This window comes from Pongo abelii, chromosome 3 (assembly GCF_028885655.2).
Source record: "Pongo abelii isolate AG06213 chromosome 3, NHGRI_mPonAbe1-v2.0_pri, whole genome shotgun sequence".
NCBI lineage: Eukaryota > Metazoa > Chordata > Mammalia > Primates > Hominidae > Pongo > Pongo abelii.
In genome coordinates, this window is record NC_071988.2 from 133885368 (window position 1) to 133901765 (window position 16398).

The window sequence follows — 16398 nt, forward strand, 5'->3', positions numbered from 1 at the left end:
GGTACACACCACCATGCCCAGGTAATTTATTTATTTATTTGTTTTTATTTTTATTTTTTGTAGAGATGGAGTCTTGCTGTGTTGCCCAGGCTGGTCTTGAACTCCTGTGCTCAAGGGATCCTCCCACCTCAGCTTCCCAAAGTGCTTACAAGTAAGAGCCACTGTGCCTGGCCTTGAGATTTTTCAATAATTTGAATTGTTCCTAAATATAACAGATTGATTTGTGAGGTGGTGAACTCCCATCTGTCAAAAATGTCAAGCAGCATTTAGATGCCAACCTATCAGAGATGCTAGAGATACACACTCCCAACTGGAAGTGACTTTTAAGATCCCAGATATTTTTTTAAATTCTAGAATGTGTCTCAAATGAAATGCAATTTGTAAAATCCTAACTGGCGCTTCTCAAACTTTAGTGTGCATAAAATCACCTAGAAAACTGGTTAAAACACACATTCAGGGCCCCACCCCTCAGATATTCTGATTCATTAAGTCTGAGGTGAGCCCCAAAATTTGCTTTTCTAATAAGCTCGCAAATGATGCTGATTCTGTTGGTCCAGGAACCATGCTTTGAATAGCCCTGCAAATCATAATTTTTTATTCTATATTTGTAAAGAGATGAAAGAAAATTAAAAGGCTTGGCAAGCAAAAAGAAATGAAAAGTAATGTGTACTCGATGTTCATATAGGAAATAAAACAGTGTAATGACTATTTCAAAGGAAAACAATTCTTCCAAAATATAGGCCACATCTACCCAACAGTATGCAAACATTTGGAGAGGAAATTAATTGGTACATATGGCTGTAGGTGTTCATTTCTAACTAAACAGTCCATCAAAGCCTTTCTTTCAGACATTTAATTAAGTAATTCTGAGGAGATTATGTCATTTAAATATTTCTTGTTTGGGGGTCAGGGACCCACTTAGGTTCAGGTATCTCTTCTGTTCATCTCTAAATCCTTGTTTAGCAACTCCACCCAGACCATTAACAAAATCCAGGGTAAGCTTGTCAGTTAGGAGGAAAGGAGAGCTGTTTGGGACAAATAGTATAATTCAGTTTGTAAATGTCTTTACCCTTGAAGTGGAGATCTGAGCAATCATCTTAAAACGATAAGCTCCCTAATGGCAAGTACAAAGGAAATCTTTATCCATCCTTCAAGGCTCATCTTAAATTGCACTCCCTCATTAAGTCTTTCCGGATTCCATCAACAGACTGTAAGCGTCAAATCCTTATCTCACTGGCAGATCTCTTAAGATATAACCTACTAATTCCGAACTGTAATGTTATTTGTTGTATTAGTGTGGATCCAATCACACAGTGGGTTACATAGAAGAAATATAATATAAAGAATTATTAAACTCTGATAAATGAATATACAGAAAAAAGGACAGTAAAAGAAAACTATAAGGTACCCTAGGGCTGAATGAGAGTAATCAAGGAAGAACAAAGTTGTAAGGGGGCCCCCTCCCCAGACCTGGGGTTCAGACCTCATTGGAGAAGGTATAGTTTAGCCTGATAACCGCAACAGAAAAGTTCACTGGTTTGCATTAGCCCAAGCTGGTCTGGGGTCACTAGGAGAGCAGGAACCATCCCTCCAGAGTGCAGCCAGAGCTCAGCAGATCAGAAGCCAGATGCATGCACAGGTGGTGGGAATCCAGGGAGCAGGCAAGCCACAGAGCCCGAATAAAGAGTAATGTCTCAGGGGAAAACTCTCAGGCTGTTGACAATCCACATGCAGACTTGCACAGGGAATTGGGGCATTCATGTGGTCAGGAAGACTTTGGGACACCAGTTTCCATGCCAAGAGGTCCATGGGAAGCTTATTGCCAGGACAGGCTGAAACTACAAGGTTACCTAGTGACTGCATATTCTAGGAATGTGGCCAAAACAGAGTTCCACCAAATGTCTTCAAACCCACTCCACCAACTCGCCATGCAGTAGCCAGAAACAGCAGGAGACATCTTTCCAACAGCCTCTGCTAAGAAAACTTAGCATCATGCTCACTGTAAGGAGGAGACACTTAAAAGAATTCTGCCTATTATCAAAGGGCATATATTGTGGAGTGAATCTGGAGCTGAGAGGCAATAAATTGATGGTTGACATATATGTGTTATTACAAGATTGTTGATTCTTTTAGGATTAAAGACTAGATTTCATCTCTGTAGTCTCTGTGGTACCTAGGTCTTATTATAACAAACTATTCCTCAGTAAATATTGAGAACTCCTGGCTTTTTTTTTTTCCAGAAATTGACAAGCTGATCCTAAAATTTATATGGAAATGTAATGGACCCAACATAGCCAAAGTAACATTTGAAAAAACGAAGTTTGAGGACTTGCATTTTCTGATATCAAAACTTACTACAAAGCTACATTAATCAAGACAATATGGGACTGGCATAAGGGTAGAAATATAGATAAATAGAAAAGAACTGAGATCCCAGGAATAAATCATTAAATTTATGGTTAATTGATTTTTTTAACATAGGTGCCAAGACAGTTCAATGGAGGAAGAATATATTTTCAACAAATGATGCCAGAACAACTCTCTACCCATATGCAAAAGAATGAATTTGAACCCCTATATCATACCATATACAAAAATTCAATCTACATGGATCATATATCTAAATGTAAGAGTGAAAACTATAAAACTCTTAGAAGAAGAGATTGGAGTAAATCTTTATGACTTTAGATTAGGCAGTGGTACCTTAGCTATAACATCAAAATTCAAAATCTTTGTGCTTTAAAGGACATCATCAAGAATATAAAATGACAGCCCAGAAATGGGAGAAAATATTTATATATCTGATAAGGGATTTATATCCAGTACTTCTACAAATCAATAGTTTAAAAATAAAATTACCCAATTTTTAAAATAAGCAAAGGATTTGAATTGATATTCTCCAAAGAAGATATATAAATGATCAATAAGCACATAAAAAGAGGCTCCAAGTCATTAGTCATTAGGGAAACATATGTCAAAACCTCAGTGATCTACCACTTCATACCTATTAGGATGGCTATAATAATAAAAAAAAAAACCCAACAATTTTTGGAGGAAAATGTGGAAAAGTTGGAACCCTCATGCATTGCTTGTGGGAAGGTAAAATAGTAAAGTCACTTTGCAAAACAGCCTGGTAGTTTCTCAAAATGTTGACCATAGCATTACCATATGACCCATCAACTCTACCCTTAGGCATATACACCAAGAGAATCAGAAAGCTTATGTTGACATAAAAATTTATACACGACTATTTATAGCAGTATTAGTCACAATAGTCAAAAAGTGAAAACCACTCAAATGTCCATTAACTGATGAATGGCGAAACAAACTGTTGTATATCCATACACTGGAATACTTTTTTATATGACCATTAAAATAAATTAAGTACAGATACATAGTACAACATGGATAAATCTTGAAAACATTATTCTAAGTGAAAGAAGCCACACACAAAAGGCTACATATTGTATAATTCCATCTATATCAAATGTTCAAAATAGGCAAATCCATAAAAACAGAGCAGAATAGTGGTTGCCAGGGACTGGGGAAAAGGGGGAAAATGGTGAATGACTGCCAGTGGATATGGGGTTTTGAGAGAGATAAAAATATTCTGGAATTAGAAGTAGCCAAGCATGGGGGCTCACACCCATAATCCCAACACTTTGGGAGGGCAAGGCAGGTGCATCACTTGAGTACAGGAGTTTGAGACCAGCCTGTGCAACATGGCAAAACCCCCATCCCTACAAAAAGTCAAAAAATTAGCCAGGCATGGTGTCATGCACCTATAGTCCTAGCTACCAAGAAGGCTGAGATGGAAGGATCCCTTGAGCCCAGGAGGTTGAGGCTGCAGCAAGATGTGATCACACCACTGTACTATGCCTGGACAACAAAGTGAGACCTTGTCTAAAAAAAAAAAAAAAAAAAAAAAAGAGGTAATGAATGATATCTGAACAATATAGTGCATATACTAAAAACTATTGAACTGTAGACTCTACAAGGGCATTTTACAGTATGTACTCAGTTCTGAATTATTTCTGAACTAAACTGTTAGTTAAAACATTGAGAACTAAGATTTTGATATTTGCTTCCATTTTCTTCTTCACTTTCCAAGTAAGTAGTCACATCCAGAGAACCTGTACAGAAAAGAATAAAACCTTCTTTTCTTGGAACAATTAGAACAAATAGAAAATTGGAATGTAATAATCATTGATGTCAAGTTTCATACATCCTTATAAAAATACCTAATTATAATTTTTGGTTGTCATGAATTTTGAAAACTCATTAAAATAAGTGACACAGATGCTATGGCGCTAAATAACCAATGGAGTAGAAGACTTGACCAAGCCACCTCGTCTCTCCCTGGGCTTCCAAGTCCTCAACTATGAAATAGGAAAGTTAGGAGAGATGACCTTCAGTATCTGTATGCTTCTGTTATTTGTTCTAGAAAATTAGCTTTAAAATCAAAATTTCAAAGACCTTCAATGTTTACAAATTAAATACATAGTAATAAGAATTATTTTCTGCCAGAGGCAGTTCTTATTAACTGTGGGTGCAACTGTATATTATGCTTTTCTTTTTCTCTTGATAGAGCTCATGTCTTTTTATCACTAGGTTAAAAGATATAATTCTGTGTGTGTAGAAAATATTATTATATTTGAATTTTTACTTGTTCTTTGAAGGAGTTCTTTACCCACTTAACAATTTAGGCCTTCTAATTCTATACATACTTGTACATACTTTGATTACAGAGATTTCATTTTTCTCCACGTAAAGTTAAAATACAGGCAGCTAAAAAAAGCCTGTGCTATTTCTGCCAGCCCTCTCCTGGGACTCTGCTCCCTAGTTAGGCAGTTATTTAAAATTGAGCGATTATACTGTCTTTTTCTGATAGTTACAATTTTTAAAACTTGACTTTTCTTTAAAAAAAAAAAAAAACAGAGAATAAAGCAAACTGCATTCAACTGGTCAGTGTGCTCCCTGGAAACCCAGCAGATACTTTTCTGTCTGTATTTGGATTTAAGTGTATATTTAGACTCTTTATCCCAGAGAGCTCAGTGATTTGCACTCTGAAAGCATGTGCTCTTCTGTTAGTCATTTTAAGAAACTTTTTTTTTGCCTTCCCACTTCAAAAAAAAAAAAGGATGAAGGGCGAAGAAAAAAAGGAAAAGAAAAGAAAGAAAGAATTTGATTAAAGCAGGAAGAAAGAATAACAAGAAAAAACCATGGCAAATCAAGTTCCTCAAGTCTGTTCTATCCATTCATCTGCTCTCTACAAGAGGAGATCCTGTTGTTCACGGCCTGTTTACGAAAGCCCACCCTGCTTCTCCTCTGTGTACCCACGGCATGTTACTTAATGCTTATTTTTATTCTGCTGTGCATTATATTAGTTACTTAAATGTCTGTGTCCCTGACTAGAACTGGATTTCCTTGAGTACTGAGTCAGACTGCCATTGAGTCACACTGAATACGAATCTAGTCATTTCTCAACTTAAAACTCTTGATAGTCTCCTAAAATGGGGAGGGATGTATACTCCTTGAACAGTCCCTTGTACAATGATTTCATAAAGTGAGATCTCAATACAATCTGTTGAATTAAATTTGCTTGTGAGATCATTCAGTGTAAACCATATGAAATGTTCATTTCCTCAGGTCAAAAACTGGCAAGAATTCTATTACTCTGGCATAAAGGAATTTCAGACACCCGCTGTTTGGTGTTGCCTTCCTCCTTCCTTGTAAATGAGCTCTCTTATCATGCACCTCACATTCAAGGGGTTTTGTCAACATTTCATATGGCTCATTGTAATAATTTTCACTGGAGAGTTTTAAATTTATAGAGGTATATTAATCGTAAAAGGACTATTTGAAATTAATTTCTTTCTGTCTCTTACAGATTTGATAATAAGGAGCACAACAGGGGCCAGGAATTTGTTTATAGAACATAAAGGGAGCAATGGTTTTTAGTCTTTTAGGGTGAATCTGACAGAAAACATGGACACACTTCCCAGAAAAAATGCTCACATGTACACTCTCACCATTTTGCATATAATTCCAGCAGATTAGTAGATCCTTTCATCTCCTCCAAACAATCAATTAATAACTTCTCTTCTAGAAGACTATATTCAGAAGATGAAAGAAGTGTTGAGCAATGGTTCAGTAATTCTAGCTGAACTTCAGTTTTAGAACAAGAAAAAAAGTAGTCTGTTTTTGGATCGACCCAGTCCACAATTTACCAGATGGTTGTCACTCTTTGCCTATATAAACACAGTTAAACAGGAAGAGAACATAATATATTATCCAAATTGAGACACTATTGAGGGTGAAAGAGGCACTGACAATAATTACAGCAAGACAACAAAACTATGATCTATATAACTATGATCTATATATATCATTAAATATTTGGAGAGTTTATTTTTTAAATGTATCAGATCCCTATTGTCTAGATGACTGTCCCACTTTTCTGCTTTCCATAAGAGGCTAATACTCATTATCATAATTAGCCCATAAAAAGCAGTGATCAAATTCATGGATTTTTCTTCCTTTTGTACTTCAACTTGGAGTGAGTCAGTTAAACTCTACAGGGCTCAGCCTCCTACCAATAAATGCACAGGTGGAATAGATGTGCTCTTAAGGTTTTTTTCAAGCTCCACCATCCTATACATTCAATTTGAAAATGAAGATTTTCTATCAGAAATCTGCTAAGTAAAAAGGTTTCTAGGCCCCCTACTTAGAAAAAAAGACCTTCAAAATCATAGCATTTTGTAAAAAGCAAATAAACTTAATTAAAAGTCCCTAATAGTTTATAATCAAGCTTATAATCTACAGTATAGTCTGTAACTTTGAAATATAAATGTAACTGTCAATTAAGCAGATTATGTATTTTTTCATGTAATTACCACAATAAGGTAGATACCTTAGTCTCATTCTACAGACAAGAAAAATAAACTTAGAAACTTGACTGAGGTTACACTGATGATAAATGACAAAATCAAAGTTAAAACCCCATCTGACTGCAGAGCTTGGACACTTCACTGCTGAACTTAAAGCTCATGAATTTACCAAGTACCATCCCTGCTTTAAACTTAGCTATTAGTCTACTATAGCCCCAACATATTCAAAAATACCATATTTCCTAGACATTGTAAAAGCTATCTCTTACACAATCACTTAATTGCCTATCAAGTAAGTGATAATGGTCACACTTTGGGTTTAAATAGAGCGGAAAAGTGTTTTCAATATTTGTTAGTACATATTAAAAATACCAAGTCGGCTGAGACCAATTATCTAAGGAATAGTTCATAATGAACCACCCTCAAATATGAAACAGCTCTAATTTTGAGGGCTATGACTCCATCTGAAATAATTTTTTAAATGACAACCCCAAAACTATACTCTGCATTTTTACATGTGACACTTAAAAACCAGCTGCTATCAAGACTTTTTAAATCTTAAAATATAATTTTAAATATGTATATATAAAACATGTATATGTAAAACTGTCAATTGCTCTCAGCATTGAGAAGATACATTAGCACAACATATGGCTACCACTACTGCTACTTTAAAAGACACTACCTTATGTTATATAAATACTACCTTGGAGACAGTCATAGGCCTTTATGGATTTTTAAACCTAACTAATGATACATTTAAATGTTTTAACCTTGAAACCTAATATTTTAAGATAGCACACAAGGTTATAATGCAGATTTTCCTTGAGATATATGGAAAAGTTAAGCAAAACTTGGAAAAGGATATTTCATTAAATAACCAAAGTGAACCACTTCACCAACTTAAATAATAATTACTGAAGACTGTGCCATTCTATATGCTCAGGACTACGCAGTGACAGGTTAACAGACAATCCTAGGGTTTCTGCCTGAAATTGCCCTCCTGTCCTTACATGAATCAGCTAATTTTCTTGGACAAGGCAGAATGAAGATCTTCTTTCAGAATACAAATCCTTGAAGACCATAAAGATGTTCCATTAACTTATTTTGACATTTTCTCAACTCCAAAACATATATTCTTTTTGTAAATGCTGCATCGTTTCAATTAAATTTTAAGCACCTGTGAACAAGGAGCATCTAAACAAATATGCTTTGCTAGCTAGCAAAAAAAAGCAAAAATAGTAATAATGGAAGATGGAAATGTTAAATTAGTCAATATTTTTGGTGATCTGAAAACTATACACCTTAGGAAATTATCTAGAAAATAACATGTATTTTGTCTCTTTCATCCAGAATGTAACTTCACATCACATAAATCATAATACTAATGAAAATTATAACAAATTCATTTTCCTCCCCCACAATAAAAGTAGTATAAACTTCCACTGAGAGATCATTGGATTTATATCAAATTGCATAATCAAAATTAAAAACAATAAACACTTGCACAAAATGTGTCTCATGGAAAACCGAAACTGGAGATAAATTGTCTTGTAAAATGCATTAAAATACAAGTCCAAAACCACAGGCAATCTTTAACACAAGCCTGAAATCCTATTAAACCAAAGGCAAAACTTGAAGGTCATTTTAGCACCACCATTCAAAAACTTAAACCAGCTGGGTACAGGAAAAACAGAGGGATGTTTCTTCAAAACCACCTACACAGTAGCTGTTTTCCTGCTCCCAGGTCTGTCAGTGGAGACCAGCTTCCTGCTCAAGCACAAGGAGCACACGGTGCATATAGAAAACCATGGAGTCAGCCAAATTCCCACCCACACCAGCTCCTCTCCTCAGCCGAGCCCTTACAAGCCACAGAAACTGATCAACTCAATGTGATGGAAAGAAGAAACCCAGGACTCACTTCTTTTGTAAATGGAAATCTTTAGGTACATTGCAGAGACTCAAACAACCCACGGAGGGGTTGAATGAAGTATCATGAGTTTTAGAAAGCCAAGACTGAAAAGGTACATTTCATTACAAAAGAGACTTGAGGAATAAAGGAATAGAGCTTCCTTAGCTATAAATGGAGAAAGGAGCAAAAGATATTGAGAAGTGGTCACACCAAGGAAACTGATATAAGAAATAAAATCCATTTCAGAGGAGCTAGGAAAGGAAGAAAAATAAATAATTGAGTGATATAAAAAAATTGGCTCTCCAAAACCATTAGTAAATGAATTACTATAGAGTGCAGAGTTTTCTGGAGAGCTGGGAGTTTATCCTTTAACTCATATTTAAAACACATTTAAAACAAATTTAACCAAATTTAATCTAATGCAGATTTTTCTAAAATCAATTACACATCATTGCTTTGACTTCTTAAATGTGATTTTTTTTTTTTTTTGAAACAGTCTCTTTCTGTTACCTAGGCTGGAGTGCAGTGGCACAATCTCAGCTCATTGCAGCCTCCATCTCCTGGGTTCAAGCAATTCTGCTGCCTCAGCCTCCTGAGTAGCTGGGATTATGGGCGTGTGCCACCATGCCCAGCTAATTTTTGTATTTTTAGTAGAGACAGGGTTTTGCCATGTTGGCCAGGCTGTTCTCGAACTCCTGACCTGAGGTGATCCACCCACCTCGGCCTCCCAATGTGCTGGAATTACAGGCATGAGCCACTGTGCCCAGCCAAATGTGATTATTCTTAAAGGTTTATGAAAGGAAGCACTGTGCAATGACTTACAAACTCTGGCTTGAGCACAGGTGCTTGGCTGACCCATAAGAATCACCTGGGAAACTTCATAAAAATACAAAGAAAAAATTCTGACTTACTACAACAGGAATGAAGCCCGGAAATCTGTGCTTTTTAAAACCTTCCCAGCTAATTCTGATTCATGGCTAGTTTCAGGAACGGGAAGTATAAGGGGAAGAACACTTGTCTGGCTATTAGTATTCAAGCAGTGTTACTTCAACAGCTATGAATGCATTCGACACACATCTATTGAGCACCTAATATATCCTAATATTGAGCACTGTCTTAGTTCATTCAGATGCTATAATGAATACTATAGACTAGGTGGCTTATAGACAACAGGCATTTATTTCTCATAGTTCTGGAGGCTGGGAAGTCTAAGATCAAGGGACTGGCACATTCAGCGTCTGGTTGGGCCTGCTTCTTGGTTCATAGGCAGCCATCTTCTCATTGTGTCCTCATGGGGTGGAAGGGGCAAAGGAGTTCTCTGGTCTCTCTTTTATAAGGTCACAGATCCCTACTTATGAGAACTCTGCACCCATGAACTAATCATCTCCCAAAGTCCCCATCTCCAAATACCATCACACTGGGGATTAGGTATCAGCATTTGAATTTTGGGAGTACACAAACATTCAGTCTATAGCAAGCACCTAAGATAGGCTTTGGCATACAAAGATGAATAAAATATGGTCTGCCAAAGAGTCTACATTCAAATAATGGGGCCAAATACATTAAAGTACAATGAGGTAAAAATATAATAGGATGTAATGAAAATCTATCCTGGAGAGTGAAAGAGCTCCTAACTTAGCTTCGGTTTCCTGGAGGAGACATCTGAGGTGAGTCCCAAAGTTTGAGATATTAGTCAAGTGAATTTGAAGAAAGAATGAGGAGGAAGAAGGGGCAATGTTCTGAGTCCCCCTACATTATACATACAATATCAGTAGTTGATGGTAGAAAGTGGGAAATGGATGGGTAAGAGTTTGAAGTTTAGTTTGCAGGCAGTGGACAGCTATTGTAGTATACAGTCAATGAGATCAGATTTACATTTCAGTCAGATGACTTTGGCCAGATAAGTGGAATATAGATTTAAGAAGATAAGAAATGGAAATAGAAAAAAGAAAGAAATGGAAGGAGAAGAATGAGTTAGGAACCCATGGAACAATTTCAGGCAAGAGTTATTGAAGTTCTGATAAAAAGCAGTGAAAACTGAGATGGAAAGGGGAAGATAAATTTGAGAAAAATGGAGGCAAAAAGACAAAGTGATTGATTCGAAGAGGAAAGGAGGTGGAAGGGGTAGAAAAGGTGAGGGAGAGAGAAATAAAGGAGTCAAGGATGACACCCTCAGACCATGTTAGGCAAGTCATTTACTCTTTCTAAGTGTCATTAATAAAATGTGTACCCTAGATGACCTCTAAAATACTTTAATTCTAAATGTCTATGCTTCATTATTATATTGATTATTATATTATTCATTTATGTCTTCAAAATCTTTTAGAGCTTGCCCTTACACTAAGGGGCTCCTGAATATTTGAAATTCAGGTATCTGCTTTCTCGAGTATTGTTATGTTCTCTCTTGATGTGATGTGTAAATGGAATTGTCAGCAGTAACAGTAGCTGCTGACAGCATACCTGCCTATAGCAGTCTCCTCTTCTAAATGTGCTATTTCTGTATATTGTAGGTATGGAAGGAAGTTAGAGAACTGAGTAATCTCCCTCTCTTCTGAGCTATATGCTCCTTCATTTGTAACTCCCTCTGAGACTTTCTTTATTCTGCATTGTTTTACTCTCAGTTGTGTACATGCTTTATATGTCCTATTTGGGCTTAAGCCCCTGAGAACAAGAAGGGTTTCTTAATGTTCTTTGTGCCGCTTCATATAAATTGTTCCCTACAGTGCCTTGCATACAGAACTTAAACAATGCATAGGTGTCTCTTTTGCCCCAAGATTGTTAGAATTGTTAATAGATTATGAATAAACTGACTGGGTGAGGACCCAAGAAGCATTTTTTTTTTTCTGAGTAGATAAACTACAATGCTCAAGGCAGTTCAAAAGTCATTCAGAAAGCCTTTTGCTTAGTTTCTTGTTCTTAACTGTGTTCTAGATAGATAAAGTTATTAAGAGATAGAGATATGGAACAGCAAAATATTATTAAAGGAGGAAAAACTTAAGATGACTCAAGTACAATTTGAGAAAAAGGCAACTATCATGGAAAGTAAACATAAGCAGTCATCTACTTTTTAATTAAATGGATTTTGATAAGTCTATGTAAGAGTCAAATGTGTACATTGTCAGAGAGCTAAAAACTATAACATCCTTTAGGTAATCTTATAAGTGTAATTGGAAAATGTATGTCTAGCAGTTTGTATCAACTCTTTAAGTTTATTATCTTACCCGACAAACCACACAGATAAGAAAGTTAAAGCTAAACGGTGTGTTGCTCATTCCAAAATTGTGCCATTAGAGACATCCCTAAGGATCTGACCTTTGCTCAACTGTCAGTAAGATTATGAAGCCTATACCTCTTACATACGTTTCAACAGAATCATTTTTATAGCACATTGCTTTTTATATCTGTAAAATTTATGACAAAATTTGATTGGGCGCAGTGGTTCATGCCTGTAATTCTAGCATTTTAAGAGACTGAGGTGGGCAGATTGCTTGGACTTAGGAGTTTGTGACCAGCTTGGGCAACATGGCAAAGCCCCATCTCTACAAAAAATACAAAAAGTTAGCCAGGTGTGGTAGTGCACATCTGTTGTCCCAGCTTCTCTGGAGGCTGCAGCAGGAGGATGGCTTGAGCTCAGGAGGCAGAGGTTGCTGTGAGCTGAGATCGTGCCACTGCACACCACCCTGGGTAACAGAGCCAAACCCTGTCCCCCCCACAAAAAAAAAGCTTATGACAAAATTTAATTAAATAGTTACATTGTCACTATTCAGAAAAAGAAGGCAACGAGGCCAAAACTGAGCAATTTACCAGCTTCCTGTAATGGCTCAGAATAATTATTCTCCAGCTCTTGAACACCATAGTATACTTTTTATTTGGGAGTGTCAATGATGTGGAAAGGTCCAAGTTTGACAAAATTTCAGAAATTAAAAATTAAGCACTGTCTATAATTTAAATATTTAAGAAGACAAGGAATCATTCAATTTTGATTTTGTTTTTCAGTTTCTAATGGGTTGCAGAAGCAGGCGGGAGCTGATTACTATTCACAGATGGCCTAAAGTTTATGTCTCCAGTGTCCTCAGGTTTCCCCATTCCCTACCTAAGTTCTGTCCTTCAAGAGGTCTGAAAAAGGGCTGAGAAATCACAGGCTAATCCCATATTGCTCTTTCTCTATATCGATCGAAGTTTGGCAAACATCTTTTTGCATTTAGTTTACTTAAGATAATATTAGACTTTTCCCAAGATATTTTCAATCAGAAATTAACCAGAGCAGGAGGCTTCAAAATAAGCATAGAAATGGGCTGAGTTTTACAGCGTAAGGGCTTTCGATCCAAACCTAATTAAAATTTAGTTATAGCTGAATCAGCTCTCATATTGATTATGTTCCAACTACATACTGGGCACTTTGTAAAACACAGGGATAGTGGTAGATCTCCCATCCAGAAACCTGTAGTCTAATTGGAGAGAGAAGCACATAAACAAAGGAGCTGCTATGATGTGGTAAATGCTAGGACAGACGTATGCACGTATTATTGAAACTTGCCTTCTTTGTCTTTTACACCTAGACCAGTATTGGCAAATGCATGTGTCTTAGTCCATTTGTGCTGCTATAACAAAATATCCAAGACTGGGTAATTCATAAATAATAGAAACTTATATCTCACTGTTCTTGAGGTGAGAAAGTCTGCTATTGTTTGGATGTTTGTCCCTTCCGAATCTCATGATGAAATGTAATCCCCAATGTTGGAGGTGGGGCCTGGGGGAGGTGATTGGATCGTAGGGGTGGATTCCTCATGAATGGCTTAGCACCATCGCTGTGGTGATGAGTGAGTTCTCACTCGGTTCCCATGAGATCTGGTTGCTTAATAGCGTCTGGGACCTCCCCCGTTTCTCTTTTGCCTCTGCTTTCACTATCTGATGTGCCTGCTCCCCCTTTGCCTTCCACTATGATTGTAAGCTTCCTGAGGCCCCCACCCAGAGCAAATGCCAGTGCCATGCTTCCTGTACAGCCCACAGAACCAATTAAACCTCCTTCTTTAGAAATTACCTGGCCTCAGGTATTTCTTTATAGAGGTGCAAAAATGGACGAACAAAAATCCAAGATCAAGGAATTGGCAGGTTCTTTGTCTTGTGAGGATGCAGTCTCTGCTTCCAAGGTAGCACCTTTAACACTGTGTCCTCATTTGGCAGAAGGAAGAAGGGCAAAGAGGGATGAACACTATGTCCTCACATGGTGGAAGAGCAGAAGAGAAGAAATCCACTCCCTCAAGCCCTTTTATAAGAGGCTAATCTCATCCACAAGAGCTCTGCCCTCATGACTTAATCACTTCCTAAAGGCCCTACCTCTTAACACTATCACATTGGCCAAAATTTCATGAATTTTAGAGGACACATTCAGACCACAGCAACATGACACTGTGCCATCACTCATACCTCCTATTCCATAGCAGTCATTCTTTCCCAATAAATTTTCACAAGCCTTCTTGTGAACATACAGTGTGCCACGCAGTTACTACCAGTAACTGGAACATGAGATGAAACCCATCTGCCTCTCTGTATCTAGGCTTACATCTGCGAGTACCGTATTGGCAGATACTATTTGGGGGTCTGATTTCTTGCCCAGCTGGAGATACATACAGAATTCTTTAATTTCTGTTTCAGCTTTTTGCATTCCCTTTTAAGTCAACCACTAAGTTATTTACTATGTGAGGAAACCCAAGATCCAAGCTCATTTGCAGAGCATAGATAACAGATTTCCCATGTGCAATGAAAAAGCTAAGCATACCTCATGCTATCAGCTCCATTCACATAATATTAATGCTAACTAATATGTTTTGAGTATAAACTTAGACACCAATAATATCCGTTATTTTGCAAATAAAAAAACTGAGGATTAGAAAGAGCCAGGATTGGAATCTAGCGGCAGAGTCAAGTCTCAAGTCTTAGAATTGTTAACTGCTAGACTGTTCCACTTTACTTCTCCAGATCCTGGAGAAGTGCAGCATTCCTTCCAGAATTTCTTGATTCTCTTCATATATACCATTTTAAAAAACTCATTGAAGGCCAGGTGTGGTGGCTCACGCCTAAAATTTCAGCACTTTGGGAGGCTAAGGCAGGCAGATAGCTTGAGCTCAGGAGTTGGAGACCAGCCTGGACAACATAGTGAGACTCCATCTCCATCGAAAGTACAAACAATTAGCTGGGCATGGTGGCGCCTGCCTGTAGTCCCAAGTACTCGAGAAGCTGAGGCATGAGAATTGCTTGAACCTGGGAGGAAGAGGTTGCAGTGAGCTGAGATTGCACTGCTGCACTGCAGCCTGAGTGGCAGAGTGAGACCCTATCTCAATTTAAAAACAACTCAGTGAGAGTAATAGGCTTAGCCAGGAAAACACATACAGGAAAGCAAATTTAGAAAAAATGTTAACAACTGGACATTCTAGGTGAACACTCTGTGAATGTTCACTGTACTATTGCAACCTTTCTGAAGGTGTGAATTTTTTCAGAATAAAAATGTGGAGGCAAAAATGTAATAGACCAAATTTTCACTGAGTAAAGAGGGTTTTTCTCATTGCAGACTGTTAAAATAATAGATACCTTGGAATTATAATAGGACAACTTATATGTATATCAAAACATTTTAAAGATCTTTGGGGAGGTGTTGGCAAAAATAACCTTAGATAATTTAATTATGATGATTAAGACACAGCATAAGAAAAATTCCTTCTATCCTTTCACTTTTGAGAATTAGTATCTCCAATCAGAACAACTTGACTAATTGGAATAAATGAAAAGAACAGCAGCCAAGGCAGTCAGGTTAGATCGAGAAGAAAAGTCAGATAGAAATCATAGAATTTTTTTTTTTTTTTTTTTTTTTTTTGAGATAGAGTCTCGCTCTGTTGCCCAGCCTGGAGTGCCACGGTGCGATCTCCGCTCACTGCAAGCTCCGCCTCCCGGGTTCACGCCATTCTCCTGCCTCAGCCTCCCGAGTAGCTGGGACTACAGGCAGCCGCCACCATGCCCGGCTAATTTTTTTGTATTTTTAGTAGAGACGGGGTTTCACTGTGCTAGCCAGGATGGTCTCGATCTCCTGACTTCATGATCCGCCCGCCTTGGCCTCCCAAAGTGCTGGGATTACAGGCGTGAGCCACTGCGCCTGGACGAAATCATAGAATTTTAAAGGAGAGAGAGATTTTTCAAATTGTCTGGTTCAGCCTGCTCATTTTACTCACTATGAAATTCAATAGCAGAGATTTTAAATAAACTGCACAAATTTCTGCAGCCTGAGAGTGGCGGAACTAGCCATTTCTTCTGTATCCCAGTTTAGAGTTTATATCATTCTGATTCCTTTAGTAAGTGATGAAGAGCTAACTCAACATGGCTTATGGAAAAAAACTGGGGACAACATTATGGTGATAGATTTATGGCTTAACATAACTGAAAAAAGAATACAGGTGTAGCTCTAATATTTGGAGTAGCTAGCTAAAAATATTCATCTCTCAATCATGTATTCTGCTGGGCTGACTTCATTCTTATGCCCTATATGGTCGTCCTCCTGCAGTTCCAAGCTCATACCATCACAGGCCAATCCTGTAGACAATACTT